General features: G+C 39.7%; 2 protein-coding genes across 2 annotated transcripts in view; one reads left to right on the top strand and one right to left on the bottom strand.

Moving 5' to 3' along the window:
• LOC135085882 (protein slit) overlaps positions 1 to 19,974 on the top strand; it is a 153,200-nt gene that overhangs the window by 21,622 nt on the left and 111,604 nt on the right. The gene's annotated exons all lie outside the window — the stretch shown is intronic.
• LOC135086029 (pyridoxal phosphate phosphatase PHOSPHO2-like) overlaps positions 12,718 to 19,974 on the bottom strand; it is a 200,965-nt gene continuing 193,708 nt past the window's right edge. The window contains exon 5 of the transcript XR_010260266.1: positions 12,718 to 12,738. The gene's annotated coding sequence lies outside the window, so the exon portion shown is untranslated. The remainder of the gene's footprint in view (positions 12,739 to 19,974) is intronic.

Genomic DNA, 19,974 nt, shown 5'->3' with positions numbered 1-19,974 from the left:
TAAGGTAATCTTTTAATAGAACTTCCTCATATGGAGCCTTTACAATTACATGTCTCATAATCTTTTTGCCCTACCAGCACTTTGAGACCAACAGTTAAATTATGATAGGATTGATATGTGAATTGAAATACATCATCATCATCATCATCATCTCAGCCATAGGACGTCCAGGTCCACTGCTGAACATAGGCCTCCCCTAGTTCTTTCTATGTTACCCGGTTGGTAGCGGCCTGCGTCAATTGAAATACATATTTAGTGCAAAATTACTCCTTTCATTGATATTCTGACTTCACCACTTTAATATATTTTTCCATATCCAAACCCTTTAACCATCCAATATTCAAGATATAAATCAGAAAACCGCCCGAAATTCTAACACCAAGGTTTTTTGTCTCCCCAAGGAATCCTGGGCATGCCATAAATTGTAAGGGATATAAGCCCATAAATTTGGCCCGGGCAGGAACCGACCGGGATGTATTATGATTATAATTAGTGATAAGGCTAACTAGCTAGCTTTGATATTAGATTTGGTATTAATTAATTGCTTTTGTTCGTGGTTTTAGACCCCGACCCAACTATCGGCCGACAAGTCTCTGCGGTTACTAAGAATCTTGAGAGACCCTGGCTGAAAAATTAAAAACGACTAGATTTAAAAAAAAATTGGATCTGTCAACAGCACTGGACCAGAGGCCTGAGTGTGTTTACATCAAACGCGCGAATATTGGGCCCTGTAACTTTTGTATTTGTAGAGATATTTTCATGATTCTTTCACAATAATTATAAGTTTTATTTATATTTTCGTGTTTTATTAAAAGAAGAAAATTGGAAACTTCTCCATTGTAGGTACATACTTTTTTATGTTCATGTTGCACGAGAAATATAACTGATTCCGCATAGTATGCCTCTGGCTTACGTCATATTATTATAGCAAACAAAACAAAAAGTTATTAAAGTATTTCTCACAGACCAATGATTTATCAAAATTGGTTCAACAATTTATTTAGGCATAGCAATGTAATAAAGCAGTGTTTTTATTTTATTTTTATTATTTAGTAACAGATTGCAAATCAATGCTAAAATCATGTTATTTACCTACTTTGGCATTTTATTATGTTTTAACATCGCTGTTTTGTTTATTTCAGGTAAGTCATCGTGCTCCCTCAGTGGCAATGCTGTTAAAAAGATCAAAATCCTTATTATTTAGCTACATGCAAGTAAATGGGTAAGTCCGGGCAGTAGTTGTGGAAATCCTTGGGTGGACTTAGTCCAGCAGTGGACGTATTTGAGAGGGTCTAGTTTCAAATTTATAGAAGACTAGCGGCGGCCGCCCGCGACTTCGTACGTGTGGATCCCGTTTTACCCCCTTTCCGAAACTCCACCCAGTTTCGTAAAATCCTTTCTTAGCGGACGCCTACGTCATAAATCTACCTGCATGCCAAATTTCAGCCCGATCCGTCCAGTCCGTGGGCTGTGCGTTGATAGATCACTATGTCAGTCAGTCAGTCAGTCAGTCAGTCAGTCAGTCAGTCAGTCAGTCAGTCAGTCAGCCAGTCAATCAGTCAGTCACCTTTGAGTTTTATAAATTTAGACTTAGATAGTACTCCTAGATTGGAGATTAAAAATGCCCTGATGATGTTTTTGTAGTAGATATATTTCGAAGTTATTGTTTCAAAATCTTAATTTAGTGGCGCATTTATCAAAAATTAAGCCAAATGAATCTCAAAGCTACAGAACCGTGGGGAAGCAATTACAAAATCGTTAGAGCCATTTAGAAACCCATAAATCTAAAGCTGACAGGGAGTTAAAGGGGAATTATGATTGAAACAACAAACATTTTAAAGTTTCTTTTGATTTATGTTGGGCAATTTATTTATATTAAACTAGCGGCCAGACGGCTAGACGAAGCGATAATGAGCTGAAAGTGGGGCAATTTGGGTATGGAGAGAGGAACGCACGTGGCCAACTGCTGGCTGGCTTTATGGAGAGGGAGGGCCTCTTTATGATGAACTCCTTCTTCAGGAAGCCAAAACAGCGAAAGTGGACATGGCTGCATCCCAATGGCGCTATAAAAAATGAGATCGACTTCATCTTGTCGACGAAGAAGCATATATTCAATGATGTCTCTGTGATCAACTCGGTCAAAACAGGAAGCGATCACCGAATGGTAAGAGGCACATTGAATATCAGACCCAAGCTCGAGAGGCGTCGACTGATGAAGTCTACGCTCCGCCCAGCGCCCATCCAACTCCAAAACCCCGAAAGTTTTCAGCTCGAGTTGCAAAATCGTTTCGAATGCCTAGGAGACTGCGAAAATGTGGACGAATACAATGACAGGTTCGTGGAAATTGTCCAAACGACTGGGTCTAAGTTCTTTAAAACCCGTCGTCCAAAAGGAACCAAAAAGATCTCTGACCTCACCAATAAACTTATGGAAGAGAGACGAAACTTGGTTCTGCAGTCCTCTGAAGATGCTGCTCAGTATCGGCATCTTAACAGACAGATCTCCAAGTCTTTGACTCGCGATCTACGCCAATTTAATACAGATCGTATTAAAGAGGCGATTGAGCGTAACAAAGGCTCTAAAGTGTTCGCTAGGGATCTGTCTGTTGGCCAAAGTCAACTGACCAAGCTGAAGACCGAGGATGGCAGAGACATCTCGTCGGGGCCTGAGTTATTGGAAGAGGTTGAGAAGTTCTACGGACAATTATACACGAGTGTACGTACACCTGTCACAAATCTAGCCGAAGACCCAAGAGCTAGACTGACCCGACACTACACCGAAGATATCCCGGACGTCAGCCTGTACGAGATTAGAATGGCTCTCAAACAGCTGAAAAACAACAAGGCACCGGGTGATGATGGAATCACGGCTGAGCTTCTGAAAGCAGGCGGAACGCCGGTACTGAGGGCTCTTCAGAGGCTGTTCGATTCCGTCATACTTGAGGGAAAAACGCCTACGGCATGGCACAGAAGTGTGGTGATACTTTTTTTCAAAAAAGGCGACAAAACCTTGTTGAAAAATTATAGACCCATCTCACTTCTGAGCCATGTCTACAGGCTGTTTTCGAGAGTCATTACGAATCGTCTCGCTCGCAGGCTCGACGACTTCCAGCCTCCCGAACAAGCCGGTTTCCGAAAAGGCTTTAGTACCATAGACCACATACATACGCTACGGCAGATTATACAGAAGACCGAGGAGTATAATCAGCCACTTTGTCTGGCGTTTGTGGACTATGAAAAAGCCTTCGACTCGATCGAGACCTGGGCAGTGCTACAGTCTCTCCAACGGTGCCAAATTGACTATAGATACATCGAAGCGCTGAAGGGCTTGTACGAAAACGCCACAATGTCGGTCCGCCTCCAGGATCAGAACTCGAAACCTATCCAGTTGCAGCGAGGGGTGAGACAGGGAGATGTCATATCTCCGAAACTGTTCACCACCGCCCTGGAAGATGTTTTCAAGCTTCTGGACTGGAGCGGATTCGGCATAAATATCAACGGCGAGTATATCACCCACCTTCGTTTCGCGGACGATATCGTAGTCATGGCTGAGACCGTGGAGGACCTAAACACAATGCTCGATGGCCTCAGTAGAGCCTCTCAACAAGTGGGTCTTAAAATGAACATGGACAAGACAAAAATTATGTCAAATGCCCGTGTTGTACCCACTCCTCTGAAGGTTGGAGACACTACACTCGAAGTTGTTGACAATTATGTATACCTGGGACAAACAGTCCAGTTAGGTAGGTCCAACTTCGAGAAAGAGGTTAATCGTCGAATCCAACTCGGCTGGGCAGCGTTCGGGAAGCTTCGCGAAATTCTCACGTCCGAAATACCGCAGTGTCTCAAGTCAAAAGTATTTGACCAGTGTGTGTTGCCAGTGATGGTGTATGGCTCTGAGACGTGGTCGCTTACTATGGGCCTCATAAGAAGGCTCAAGGTCACCCAAAGAGCGATGGAGCGTGCTATGCTCGGAGTTTCCCTGCGTGATCGAATCAGAAATGAGGAGATCCGTAGGAGAACCAGAGTGACTGACATAGCCCGCAGAATCGCTAAAATCAAGTGGCAGTGGGCGGGGCACATAGCTCGAAGAGCTGATGGCCGCTGGGGCAGAAAAGTTCTTGAGTGGCGACCACGAGCTGGAAGACGTAGCGTGGGCAGGCCTCCCACTAGGTGGACCGATGATCTGGTGAAGGTCGCGGGAAGTACCTGGATGCAAGCGGCGCAGGACCGGTCTTTGTGGAAATCCTTGGGGGAGGCCTTTGTCCAGCAGTGGACGTCTTTCGGCTGAAACGAACGAACGAACGAAACTAGCGGCCGCCCGCGACTTCGTATGCGTGGATCCCGTTTTACCCCCTTAGGGGTGGAGTTTCGTAAAATACTTTCCTAGCGGATGCCTACGTCATAACATTTACCTAGCCAAATTTCAGCCCGATCCGTCCAGTGGTTTGGGCTGTGCGTTGATAGATCACTATGTCAGTCAGTCAGTCAGTCAGTCATCTTTGAGTTATAATACATATTATTATATTTAAATAAGAATTTTGTATGAATTACTTATTTGCCCGTTGCTTCGCTTCACTAGTCTGACCTATATGGGATACGAACCTGTGTTAGTAACAGTGTTACCCTCAACCACTAGACCACCACGTGCTAAATCACTTACTTCTTTCGAAGATGCCATTAAAACCGTCAACGAAGTCATCAGAGCCCCACAGTCCGGAAGCGACACTAAAAACAAACGCTATTTCCATTCTGCTAGTGATGGGAACGTGGTGTATCACGTGTCACAGTTCGGGATATACGTGACAAAAAAGTACAATTAAAAATGTTTGCATATATTATGGTGCAATGGAGAAAAAAAATAAAAACACAAGTCATTGAAATCATTTTTCCTAATAACCTGAATGCGTTTACGAAGCACTTAATACGCTTATTACGTGTAGTTTTAAGTGCTCTATGAAGTATTGTAACATTTCTGCATTAAATGTTATTAGTTAACGAGTAAGAATATTTTTGCATAATTTTTAATTAAATAAATAGGTAACTTTGAATTTATTTACCGCGAAAACTACGTGGAATTTTCAAACGGGAGTTTTACTATCATGTTTGTATAACTGAGCTCTATACGGTTCATCACATAAATGAGAATGTCCGATTATACAGTCTCATAACATACTGTGCTATGTATCGATTCGAAGTACGGTTTCTCTCAACTATAAAATATTACTCGTAGTATTTCTACCACAATTCCATATTAGGCAAAGATCAGGACTTTGCATTTCGTGCGTACAATAACTCAAATCTAAATGCTAATAGTGTTGCTAAGTTTCAGTCAATGAACGTATCGATATCGAGAATTAACTCTATACTAATAAAATATTACAATAAAGGTACACTGAACGGTTAATTAACTAAAAGGTATCCATTGAACCATGAACTTTGTATTTAGGTACTTATAAATCTGATTAGAAAATGTCCCATATTAAAGTAGACTCTACTTACTAAGTATCAATTATGTATTTTTTTTGCCGTCTATTCATATACTTTTTTTTTACAAAAGGTATCCTGTCTCTCTCCAAAGTGCCACCTATCTCTATACCATAATTTACCAAAATTGCTCCAGCGAGCGCAGGTCATAGCAGACTGTCAACCGCGCGGCGAGGCGTTTACGTTACAGTGCGGATAAGTGTGCGTTGCAGTATGGAGTTTCATACAAATAATACTGACCGCCTCGAGTTGATACGATTACGATCCCTTTCCGGGTTGATAAGTGTGATGTGCTACGTCCTTAAACGTGAATACGACGCAAACATACAGTTTACGGGACTATTCCCACCTCTCGTTCCCACCGCTGCAACTCCTGTGTAGCCAGGATCTACAGCTTGACCGCCATAACCCAACCAGTGAAGGTCAAGTTTGTCCCGGGTAAAGTTAAACATACAGTTGTAGAATGCTGAACTTCGATAGCCTACCTTGCATTGGAAGTCACATCACTACATGGTTTACAACATTCGCTTTAAGTTATTTATCTGTGAGAATTACTAGTTTATGTTTGGAACATTATTATTATATTCACGAGGGAATGTATAATTACTGAGTCATATCTTTGAGTCATTGTGAATTCAGTTGAATGCTTTTTACGATTTAATGGAAGGAAATATAGACATCAATAAGGTATTTTATTACAACATAAACATCATTTTATGTGTTCATAATAATACGGTTTTGATCGAGTGTTAAATTGATCAAATTGATCAATGCTTCATTCGTTTGGTTCAGCCAAATGACGTCCACTGCTGGATAAAGGCCTCCCCTAAAATTTCCATATCGACTGGTCCTGCGCCGCCCGCATCCTTCTGTTCTGATGCAAAATTTTATTTATCTTTGTGTTCTGAGGCTAAAAAATATTTTGCTTTCAGTACATAAATTAACTACACTGCAGCGTTCCATTTATTTTATCTATATCTATAAAAGCGAAAGGTCACTGATTGACTGACTCACTCATCATGAAATAGGTAAATCTCATAAATTATAAGTCTTAAATTTTGCATGGGGGTTCCTTTTAGAAAGGATTTTGAAAAATTCAACCCCTAAGGGGGTTAAACGGGATCCACGCGTACGAAGTCGCGGGCGGCCGCTAGTTATTAATATTTTTAATTTAGCAAATAAAAAAATCATTGGCAAAATTGGCAATTGATATTCCAGTCACTCGATACACATGACTGTGTCCCATCACTAGTCATTACGAACTCATTAACAGCACGTGCTGCGAAAGATTTAACTGTCAGTTAAAAAACTAAACGGTTTGTATGACATCTTTATGTCTGTATCCTGTAAATATTTTCGCCTGTAACTTAACGGGATAAGTTAATTTTTCTTTATTCAGAAAACCACAGCTCTTTATAATAAATATTATAAATAATCCGTTTTTATCAAGCCATTTCAAAATTCATAGTCAATTTACAATGTACGAGTAGGTGTCAACAGCACTTTTCAAACGACTAATACACGATTGAATGTAAAGAGGCTGACATACTTAGGTGACTGAGTTTCTTCCGCCACTTCTTCTCAGCACCAGCCCATATGTTGTCCCGAAGTGGTGGTAGGGCAAGCTATATTTGGGACGTGTATGTATAATCGCCCTGGAAGGGTACTAAAACCTAAAGTACTGAATACAATCTTTAACTTTATAATATCTGACTCCCCAACCCGTCTGGCCAGCGTGGGGAGTGTAGGCCAAATCCTCCATTTGCCTCTGGTAAATTAGAGGGTCGTGTTCCTGCAGTGGAGACTAAATGACCTGATGATGAAGATAATAGTAGAACTTGGCCGTTAGGGCAAAAAAGTTCTCGAGTGATGATCACGGAAGGGAAAATTTAGTGGAGGCAGACTTCCCACCCGGTGGACCGACGATCTAGTGAAGTTCACGGGATGCACCTGATTGCGGGCAGCGATGACCGGTCGTTGTAGATATCCTTAGGGAAGATTTTTTCCCAGCAGTGGACTTTCTATGGTTAAAGGTACGAATGATACTTATGTCCACTTTCGTTTGTCTCTTGCGGGATCAGAATCTACAACTACTGGCTCTTCGAACCGACTGCGCTCCTGAATCTCTTACGTCATTTTATTAAGCTTTCGCTTCAACTCACGATCTTTTCTGGACCCAATCTTATCCAGTACATTCTTTATTAATCTTTACGATTAATTCAAATGCACATTGAGGCGTGCAAGCCAAAAGCAGTGTACCTGCAGTGGGATACAGTAGGCCCACACCCTAGGCCCAGTCGAGGGAATGCTTAGCTCAGTGTTTTTCAAAATGTCCCCCTGGGGGGTCGCGAAGCCTCTATAGGGGGGACGCGAGAGGTCGTAAAAACTACCTCAGTAAAAAAAAGACAGATTAATCCGAAATCTAATTATGCAAATGTTGTCTGGATTGAAGTATTCGGTCCCTACAAACATCTTTGCAACATTATAAAATGCATGAAAAAAAGCAAACGGTCGGGGGGGTCGCCAAAAATGTTTTCATACGTGTCATGAACAAGGTTGAAAAACACTGTCTTAGCTAAATAAAAGCCAACTTCGCAAACGTTATATTGTTCCCAGATAGTAGATTTCATAAGAACAGATTTTACTATAAAAGGGCCCGCCGAATACTTCACTTGCGCGAGCGAAGTAAGCACAGCGCCATCTATTGGTCGTTTTACGAACTTTGTTCTTGTAAACACTTACAACTACATCTTCAGACCCTGAGGTACGGGGTTCGATTCCCAGTGGGGGTAACATTAATCTATATTTCTATACTAATATTATAAAGCTGAAGAGTTTTTTTGTTTGTTTGTTTATTTACTTGAACGCGCTAATCTTCGGAACTACTGGTCCGATTTGAAAAATTCTTTCAGTGTTAGATAGCCCATTTATCGAGGAAGGCTATAGGCTATACAACATCACGCTACGATCAATAGGAGCAGAGCAATAATGAAAAATGTTGCGAAAACGGGTTTTCACTAGGGCATGTAATATCGGAAGGTTTTCAATTCCGATATTGGATTCCGATATAAGATCTCAATATCGGAATTCCGATATTAATATCTGAATTGAGTTCATATGCTATAAAATTAATATTTGGTTATATTCGTAAGAATTCTGGATTGTTTACAATAAAATAATGATTTTAATCAAAATCTTTAATTTGGCACAAAACAGCACTTCATAATATTGAAGTATTTTAAAACCATTTTTACGTTATAGGTAGGTATCTATTGCATTTGGTTTTTTATGTGACAAGAGGCAAACGAGCAGACGGATCACCTGATAATGAATGGTTACAGATAATGAGCCTATATGGACTAGCACATAATTAAAGTGTTTTTGTAAAATCACAGGTATTAAACAAACTTTTACTCCTTCATTATATTACCCTGTTTTAAGTTGGCGGAACGAATTTTAGAGTCATTCAAATCACGTGTTACAAAAATTGTAGAGAGTGGTAAAAAACTTGAATATGCTTGTAATTTGTTCCTTTTTGATTATCGATGTACAACTCACAAAACCACTAGCCAGCCATATGTCAGCCATAGGACGTCCACTGCTGAACACAGGCTCCGATGCTGATTTTCACAATGGCCGGTTGGTGGCGGCCTGCATCCAGCGCCTTCCTGCTACCTTTATGAGGTCGTCGGTCCACTTTGTGGTTATAAGTCCTACGCTGCGCTTTCCGGTACGTGGCCTCCACTTCAGAATCTTGCTGCCTCATCGTCCGTCTGTTTTGCGTACTAAGGCAGAACCGTTGGAAGATCTTATCACAATGCTCGAAGACCTTAATCGAGTTTCCCAACAGGTAGGCCTTCGGATGAATATGGAAAAAACAAAGCTTATGTCGGATGTCCATGTTGCTCCTTACCCAGTTTCGGTTAGGAGCTCGATTCTCGAGATTGTTGACAAGTAAAGTTAAAGTATGTCTATCTCGGACAAACGATCAGCTAGGTAGTTAGATGCAATTTCGAGAAAGAGGTAAATCGTCGAATACGAAGACGAAAGTCTTCAATTAGTGTGTGTTACCAGATCAGTGATGATATACTGCTTGAAAACGTGGCATTTGAATATAGGGCACAACGTGCAATGGAGAGGGATAAGCTTGGTGTTTCTTTACGAGATCTAATCAAAAATGAGGAGCTCCGTAAACTAACTAAGGTCGCTGACATAGCCCGATAGATTAGCAAGCTGAAGTGGCAATGGCAGGACACATAGTACGCAGAACTGACGGTCCATAGTCCAGTAAAATTAATGTTTGAAAGGGAGTTGAGATGTCGTTCTTTGTTGACCAAGCACCTATGGCAAATGCTTAAATTGGTTTAGAACAAGTTAAATTAACCATAAATAGTAAAGATATTAAAATATTTGCAGTGGAACAAGAGTGATGGTGAGAGACATGAGAAAATCATTGGTCTTTGCCTATCATGTACTTTGGGCTTTGTGGCAGGTTGTGGCGAGTTTAAACGCTTTGTTTAAAATCTCAATTAAAACTTTTATCTGATTCCGATATTACGATATTGGGTCGCTCAATATCGGAATTGAAATATCGGATCTCGCAGTCCGAGATTCCGATATTACGAGATTCCGAGATTCCGATATTCATGCCCTAGTTTTCACGCGTACGAAGTCGCGGGCACAGCACAGCTAGTAATACATAATTATGTAACTTTATGTGAAATTAGAACCTTGCTGCCCCATCGGCCGTCAGTTCTGCGTACTATGTGCCCTGCCCATTGCCACTTCAGCTTGCTAATCCGTCGGGCTATGTCAGCGACTTTAGTTCGTTTACGGATCTCCACATTTCTGATTAGATTCGATTCTCCTCATTTATAGTCCAGCGACAAAATTGAAAAGTAGAGTAACAGATTGGTGAGTGGAACCACTCTTATTATTTTCATTGTGCGACTGAATGAAGAAATAAAACCAGCTGGCAATAAAAGTTGAAAGATATTGCACGAACGCTGGCTATGTAAGGCTTGTTGTCCACAAAACTTCATTTTAATATGCCTCTACCTAAAAATGCTTTGTGTAATTTTCCCTTATTATAAAGATTTGTCTGACAGCACCTAGTGACTGAGTTTCTTGCGCTGCTTCTTCTCAGCACTGCCCATTTATTGCCCCGAAGCAGTGGTAGGGTTAATACTGGGACGAGTAAAAGTGCTTTTTTAATATTTGCAGTGTTTAATTAAATAAAAAATGTGATGCTTTTTTGGCAATTATCATGTGAAAATAATCGTTTGAAAATCCCATCAAAGTTCTAGTAGTTTTAGTTTTATGGTAGCGTTTAGTGAAAAACTTTAATGTTACATAGCGATGGCTCCTACGTATAAAGGCGAAACTGCCGCTTACGCCTTTTTCCAATTATTTAAGCAATGATTTCATTTTGCTCTAATCTATAACGTCAGTAAGAAAAAAAAAATTTTTTTCCATTAGATACAAAATAAAATTTTAGGCAAATAGGCGTATGTGCAAAACTACGCCACGTATAAAGCCCAATCATACGATTCGTCAATCTATACGAGTAGTTGCTTACATAAATATATATTTTTTATAATCCAAATCTTAAATAAAGCCATGAAAATATTTAGCAAATTGTTTTATTTATAAATTATGACACATTATATAGTTATTTAATTTTTAGCGTTAAGAGTCGCATCTAAAACTAATTTGAAAATTATAAATAACTTGGAAAAATCGAACTGCCCAAGGCATCGTGGGTTCAATTCCCGCCTTAGGCAGTTCGATTTTTTCAAGTTATTTATAATTTTTAAAAATATGACACATTATGTTAAAAGACCTAACTAAATCTCGAGCACAGTATATGGGCGTATTTGCGTTAAAACGTAATAACGATACATTAAACAACTTTTTCTAACTGATTTATTATTGATATAGCACATGATAACAATTAAAATAATTACATGCATAAATAAAGAGAGTAATCGCTTAAAATATTATATTTATGTTGTCATTTAAGTCTCTTTACGTTGAACAATATACATGAAATTATAGAAATGTGACGACGTAAAAGGGCAATGCGTAAAATCTCAAAATATATAAGAAAAATATAAAAATTGATAACAGCAGTAGCAAAAGCATTACATGTTAAGGCTAAATGTGAAATTTCATTAAATTCGTTTTAGTAGGTCAGAAGATATGACCCAAAAATATGGTTCTGGCCACTAAAATGGCTCTCCTGTAAAATTTACTTTTTTCACTTACGCCAGTATACGTAGGAGCCATCGAATTAGAGTCTGTAATTTTATTTATTTGCACAGAAGTCAATAGAGTTATTATAACTATATTTATAGCATTTCTTTTACTGCATCGCAAACATTATAAAGCTCACAATGCGAATAACAACAAACAATTTAAGTGTACGTGGGCGAGCGCACAAACACGTTAAGGGGAAGCTTCTCAAAAGCTTTTATAAAGCTCTGAAAATTTTAACGAATTTGGTAGCTGACACCACTAGTAATTTCAAGACACAATTTTTTGAAGACACTTCTTCTGTAGTCGTCGTTTCAGCCAAATGACGTCCACTGCTGGACAAAGGCCTCCCCCAAGGTTTTCCACAATGAACGGTCCTGCGCTGCCTGCATCCTGTAGTATTTGTATTACTATTTATATTTATATACCTAAAATTCTTCTGTAGTACTGAAACCAAATCGTTAAGTTTTGGAAAAATTAAATGCGTAAAAAAGACGATGTTCTTTCACAAAGCGCTCGACAGTGACTAAATTTCATGAAATTATGCACAGTTTCCCATCACCCTACCTAACTCGAACCGTTTTTGAAATCAAACGTTGCTATTTGCGAAAAAAATTGGCACCCTGTATAAGACTGACGGCCATCTTATGAACTCAAATTACTGCTAAGTACCTACAAGACCTTCACCAGATCGTCGGTCCACCTAGTAGGAGGCCTGCCCACGCAACGTCTTCCAGCTCGTGGTCGCCACTCCAGAACTTTTCTGCCCCAACGGCCATCGTCTCTGCGAGCTATGTGCCCCGCCCACTGCCACTTGATTTTAGCAATTCTGCGAGCTATGTCGGTCATTTTGGTTCTCCTGCGGATCTCCTCATTTCTGATTCGATCACGCAGGGAAACTCCAAGCATGGCCCGCAGGACCGTCCATTGTGGAAAACCTTGGAGGAGGCCTTTGTCCAGCAGTGGACATCATTTGGCTGAAACGAACGAACGAACCTAAAAGAACCAAAAGTTTTAACTATTTTTGTGCCAAATCCCGTTATAATAAGAATTATTAACTTATAAGAATTATTATTATTTTGTATGAACTAAACGAATATTAAAGCTTTCCCTTAACAAGGCAGGAGTTAATCACGACCTCTCTTTACGACTTCATATCCGAACATAAAAACAAACATGGCGGCTACAGATACACGCACGACACCCATTTAGTTGGATGAGATAATTTAGTGCTAAATATAAGAAAAATAAGTATTTATTAGGCATCTACCTATGGTTCTGAAAGTGATCTTTATCATCATCATCATTTCAGCTACAGGACGTCCACTGCTGAACTAGTTATTGCCACGTCAGCTTGCTAATCAGTCAAATTCAAATTCTTTATTGCATGTTGGTATACAAACCGCCGTTTGGTGTAGTGGTTCAGAATGGAATGGACTACTATGCCGGGAGGTCCCGGGTTCGGTTCCCGGCCGGGCAGAAATTGAAATGATGAATTTTAATTTCTTAAAGTCTGGGTGTTTTCTATATACACTATGTATGTATTTACAAAAAAAGTATTTAAGTATGTTATATGCGTCGTCTAGTACCTATAGTACAAGCTTTGCTTAGTTTGGGACTAGAGGCGCAGTGTAAAATGTCCAAGGATATTATTAATCATTATACTCAGAGTCTTCACTATGAAAACATCCTGTAATTTATTTAACAAAGCTGTATTTCTGTTTAAATAGTTAAACATTACTTACCTTTTCACTAAAACAACATTTCACTGTGTATAAATCACACAATTGATTTGAGCTATTTCTTCAACACACAAATAATACTTTCTTAAAATGACCAACTGTTCTTTCCTTGCTTTCCATTAAATTGTGTAAATACACATCTATATATAAAATAGACAGACAGAAAGCTGCTTTTGTTTACTTTGGCCACCATTTAAAGAACCGGAATAGTTTTTGAGATTCCTTGTTTGTAGAGCTCTAAATCATTCACACGTAGAGCCGTTTAGAAATGATCTGTAACATAAACAAAAATTGTATCTTTTTTAGATATTTCTATGGAAAATGGATTTCTAATTCCAGTTAAAACAACAGGATGTTTAGATATTTAAATATCATCATCATCATCTTAGCCACAGGATGTCCTCTGCTAAAAATGAACATAGGCCTCCCCCAATCATTTCCACATCGCCCGGTTGGTAGCGGCCTGCATCCAGCGCCTTCCTGCTACCTTTATGAGGTCGTCGGGCCACCTTGTTGGACTTCCTACGTATTTATTTTTTATGCTTAAGGCATTCTATTGGACAGATGTAACCTGGCTTCCAAGTATGTATTTCCCATAGTTCTCAGTCGCTAACTTAATTAACAAGTTAACAAAGCTTCATAATACTCGTTAACTAGTACTCGTTAAAGCAGATGTTCTAAACAAGTATACTGAAAATATCTTTAAGGTATACACAGCAACTTACGTTGATTGTAAGAGGGGCTATTATGCAACAACAATGTATTGTCTGATGTACTGTTGACTGTACTAAAGGTCTAATAGAGTTATCATTGATGTAGGAATTTGTTTTTAACGCTAATTATAATCTAGAGTCGGTAGTAGGGTTGCCAAGTGTCCGGGTTTAGCCGGACATGTTTGGCTTACGGACGTGTTCGACCAAATTCGTCTTTTAGGGTAAATGTCCGGCCAAATTAAACACCGAGTCGGCCGTATACTCTTTACATCGAATAAAAAGTAATGAAAAAATAAAAATTTATACTAGATGGCATTATAAAGGTAAATCAGGCTGTCATGCTTTTACATAATAATGCTATACAAAAAACAATTTAAACTGCCTACATCCGAAACTATCCGAAACTTTTGAATCGGTTACGGTTACGGTTTCAGATATTTTTTTATTTCGGATATCCGAAAGTTTCGGTTACGGTTACGGGTATCCATAACATCCCTGCTTTATACATGTCAACTTTGCCCCTTCCTGGATCCGAACCAGTATTTATCGGGTCTTTCCTTCTCACCTCAGTCATCTTTAGACCATGGGTCCATATCGAAAGGTCATTTTCCTTTGATAAGGAACCCCAAATAATGCGTACTGATGCGTGAATGACTGATAGATTTCTTTATTGGACACAATACATGTAAAATGGGATTAAATAACACCGCGACGGGTTTTCCCTTTTAAAAAAAGATAGAAAAACGTTTGACAGGCGTTGAGTTACGTTTTAGGATGGCACTAGTGTTGTTTGAGTATCGATAAATCCCAACTAATATTATAAATGCGAAAGTAACTCTGTCTGTCTGTCTGTCTGTCTGTCTGTCTGTTACGCTTTCCCGCTTAAACCTCGCAACCGATTTTGATGAAATTTGGCATAGAGATAGTTTGAGTCCCGGGAAAGAACATAGGATAGTTTTTATCCCGGTTTTTGAAACAGGGACGCGCGCGATAAAGTTTTTCTGTGACAGACAAAATTCCACGCGGGCGAAGCCGCGGGCGGAAAGCTAGTAATTAAATAAACATGACTGATACATGGAAATGATTCGCTTTAAATCGCTGTCTGTAGTAGGTATGTGTTTTTTTTTTTCAGTATTGATTTTGTTTTTAATATCGATATTTGACCTAGCAGCATCACTTTAAACCCTTTTCGAATATTTAGAACTCAAAAACAAACAAATATAAAAAAATATTTAGATGTGTATGTATGTATAGGCTAAGGACATAACTGTGTAGGTTCCTACGACTTTCTCAAGGGATGAACATTCTTTTTATCTGACTTTAAAAAGGAGGTTCTCAATTTGGTTAGTATGATTTTTTAATTTTAAAATGTAATACATAGTTGCTCTCTGACGCAGACGAAACCGCGGAATAAAGCTAATAGAGTTCTTTACAATTATTTGTATAGATCGTTCCATCCACGAAGACGCGCCCCACTATTCTTTCGCTAATGTTTGAGTGCCATCGGTATACGCTAAATTATCCATGGGTGCACATGCACACTACAATAATGACGCTCGGATTGCTCGGATCAAATTCCCCGCACCCCGCGCGACCGAGACCAAAAATTGATGGGGCGCGTCTACGTGGATGAAACGATCTATACTTTAATTATTTAATTAAAGGGATCGAATCCGTTCCTTCTAAAGCCTGGTCCGTGAGCACGTAGAATTTTGTCCAATGACCCCAAGCTACCCATCCTTATCGCTCGCGCGTAATTCTATTGCTGTCGCGACTGTGCGACGGGCGCTCGCAGTGAGTGTGCGAGCGCGACAGCAACATAATTACGCGCGAGCGATAAGGATGGGTAGCTTGGGGTTATTGGACAAAATTCTACGTGCTCACGGACCAGGCTTTAGCACAGTAGTCAATAGACTTCGGACGCAGGTTGGCCGTAGTAAGGACAATCTGGTCAGGTGGGGATTCTTGGATGGCTTAAACATGGAGTGCAGATGCGGTTTTGTTCCCCAGTCGATGAAGCATCTGATGTCGTGCCCTGAGTGCCCAAGCAACTGCACTCAGGAGGATTTGATGAGTGCTGCTGACAACGCCACTCTTGTGGCGGAGTTTTGGGCTGACACTGTGTAGGTTTGTTGTCGACACGAAAAGAAGAAGAAGCACAGTAGCCGAATTCCTGATAATGATTTATGCATGCAATAATCGTGCCGCAACTTAAAATATACGTATTAACCTTTCCAATTCCCCCACGGCCACGGTCAAACAATTTCACGCTCAGTGGGGGTGCTACTGACCCGCACTTACGTCGTTTGTGACACGTGGCGGTTCACAGATTATAAATCGACGCAAATGTCACTTTGCTGGAATTTTTGGAGGGGTGAACTAATTAATTATTCAATAGGAACTGGACAAGCTGTTTGGGATTTTTTTTTTTTTTTTTTTTTTCCTCTTTCTACCTCTAGCATGGTCACCAGAGCCTTTTTTATTATTTTTATTTCAATTGTTTTCTATGGTGTTAAGATGTTAAAGTAAGTTGTTTTGGGTTAAATGTCTATGTTTGGTTCGTTTTATTTATTTTCGTTTGAACAAATTTCTCCAAATTGCTGATTTAAATTTTTACTTTTATAATTTTCGTGTTTTACCAATTTTAATGTTTTATCAATATTTATTTTCCAATGATTTGCCGAATGTGCTAATTTGTTTTCCTATTGTGGTTGTTTGCGGGTTCATTACACTTTAAATGTTGCGTTATTGTATTCAATAATACAATGTCAACATTTAACTCTTGTGCTGTTTCCCTGTGCTGTATTTATGTGCTATTTACTATGTTTCTACTTTCTATTTTACTATATTTTATTTCTATTTTAATTTTCAAATTGTGCAATTTGTGCAACAAATTGTCTCCAATTGTGATTGTAAGACTGAGATAATTTTGAATTTAAAAATTTTGAATTAAAAAGCCGAATTTTTGCAATTGGAGCCCTATTAATGCCAAGACCTATTACCTACCAAACCTAACGCAGTTTGAAAGGAATACTTTCGGTAGCCACGACGATCGAGAGCTGGATGGAAGTTCCCGGCGATCTCAGCAGTATGCCACTGTGGACCTGGCCAGCGCATCCCACCGCCTGCGCACTGGGCAGTCGCTGCTAAAAGCGTTATGGGCGACATGCTCCGCTTTAGCTCGCTGGCAGTTCCGGCATGAAGGTGCCCCACCAGCGAGCTTCTCGGCGCAGTCGGTGCTCATGTGAGCTGTTTGGGATTAAAATTGCGTCACAGTTAGGCGTGCACTGGTTAATTAATATGACTATTAATATGACTTGAAATAAGCGACTACAAAAAAGTGCACAAAAATAAAAAATTGGCCAAAAAAGTGCACTTTACAAAACTGCGTGATTATTATTGAAACTGTTTAATATTTCTTAGACAAAAAAGATATTATAAAAGTCATCTTTTCAAGGGTTAAATTATAGTTGTTTAGGAAAACCAACATTTGTGAGTACAATTTCGTAGTTTAAAATAATATGTAGGTAACATTTATACAACAAAATTGTAAAGCTGAGTTACACCATCTTACTTTGACTTTAACAAACGTCAAAAATCTATCAAACTCCGTACAAAAAGCACCGGTTATTGTTAAAGTTACGGTTAAAGTAAGCTGGTGCAACTCAGCCTAAAGATTCATGTATTGTGCTCCCTGTACCTTGCGAAACACAGTTTAACTCTGTTTAACACTACAAATACTACAATGTCCAACCCCCTCAGATTACGGGGTACAAAAGACCCCTTGTAATAAAGCTCGAATGCAAATAGCCGGGGGTAGTATTCGGAGGGTAAAGTCTTTCGAACCGGTTTGGGCTAGTGATGGACGGTGGAAACGGTTTAAAAAATATAGTTTTACACAATATCCAACAATTTAAACCACAAAAATGTAATGCAAATAAATCATTTGATTTGATTTATGCAAATACTAGCTGACCTGGCGAACTTCGTACCACCGGATTCTAACGGTGAAAGATTTTTTCAAATCTGTCCAGCAGTTTTGGAGCTTCTATTCAATGCAAACAATCAAAATTAAATATTTCTTCTGTATAATAATAGTGTACAGATGAGATTAGTGTAGAGAAAGTGAAACGGTAATATAAATGGTAATTTGGGGTTTCGTACTTCAAAAGACAAAACGAAACCCATGAACTTTGCTGTCTGTCTTTCAAGTCAACACTCAAAAACGCATGGACAGTTTGAAATTAATTAGTTACAAATTAACAATTCATTTTGACACTGACATGTAGCTAGGTACATCACTATTAACGAATGACAGGAGCACTTTCGCTAACACGTGTCTACTAATATTGTCTAATCCCATCTTGTGCAATGTAATTGATTTGATCCCAGATGCATTAGTTGGATCAATTCTGATACATTAAGGCTAAGAACTCATGGCGCGATTTTCACCCGCGCCCGCGGCGGTTGCGGGCCCGCAGCTTCTGTAGAATGCAGATACTTATGTAAAAACTAATGCGCAACTCACGACGCGGTTTTCGCCCGCAGCGGGCTCGGTTGTAATCGCGCGGGCGAAAACCGCCCGATCAGCGGGCGACCATTTTATACCAGTGACTTAGCACGTGAGTTCTTATAATAACCGCGCAAACAACCGCGTCGTGAGTTTTGAAATAAAATCGCAATTCCACAACCGCCGCGGTCGCGGGTGAAAATCGCGCCGTGAGTTCTTAGCGTAACATGTATCAAATGTAATACATTGACATGTGTTTGTATCTATATTGGAACGCCGGCACTTGAGGCTCTTTCGTCAGCTTCAAAGGTGTTTCTGCTGCCATGCATATGATGGAGCGGGCTATGCTCGGAGTTTCTCTGCGTGATCGAATCAGGAATGAGGAGATCCGCAGGAAAACCAAAGCGACCGACATAGACCGATATAGCAATCCTGCTAAAATCAAGTGGCAGTGGGCGGGGCACATAGCTCGTAGAGCTGATGGCCGCTGCGGCAGAAAAGTTCTCGAGTGGCGACCACAGACCACAGACAGACGATCTGGTGAAGGTCACGGGAAGAGCCTGGATGCGGGCGGCGCAGGACCGGTTGTTATGGAAATTCTTGGGGGAGGCGTTTGTCCAGCAGTGGACGTCATTTGGCTGATATGAACGAACGAACGATAGCCAACCTCATATACATTGTGTTTAATACCTAAATGCTTAATACTGGCTGATTTGATAAATTTATATAAAAAAAAGGAAAAAAAAGCTGTCAATTGATTTTACGCATTCGCAGCTCGCTTTTGTCTGAAAACAATACAATTTTTCTGCGTTGTTGTCGTATCAAATAATATTATCGTCATCGTTTTCTTAGACCTACAGTGTGCCTACCATGAGTTAACGTTAGGTGAGCTCGCTAGCGAATACGTCAAAAAATTCTATGAAGATCTTATTTCTTGAAAGCAGCCACTAGGGGCGCTGCACAAGATGTCATACATTTAAATGTCATTTTTTTACGCAGTCGCTAGCGAGCACACCTAACGTAAACTCATGGTAGGCACACTGGTCAAACTTACTCCACATTGTGTGGTGATCATAATTTCCGTTTTACGTCCATATTAAATACATTTTATCATCAAAAACCCTTTTAACAGCAGTAAAATTAAACTAACATAGTTTCATATCCTCAGATAAGGCGGAGTAGACAATAGTGGAACCACAAATTGCGTCCGCCCCATTGTGTGTAGATGCGGCCTTAGATTAGAAAAAAGATAAAAATGCGCGCAAAA

Source organism: Ostrinia nubilalis, chromosome 30 (genome assembly GCF_963855985.1).
Source record: "Ostrinia nubilalis chromosome 30, ilOstNubi1.1, whole genome shotgun sequence".
Lineage (NCBI taxonomy): Eukaryota > Metazoa > Arthropoda > Insecta > Lepidoptera > Crambidae > Ostrinia > Ostrinia nubilalis.
Note: the sequence above shows the minus strand (reverse complement) of the source record. Positions and strands in the feature narration are given on the sequence as shown.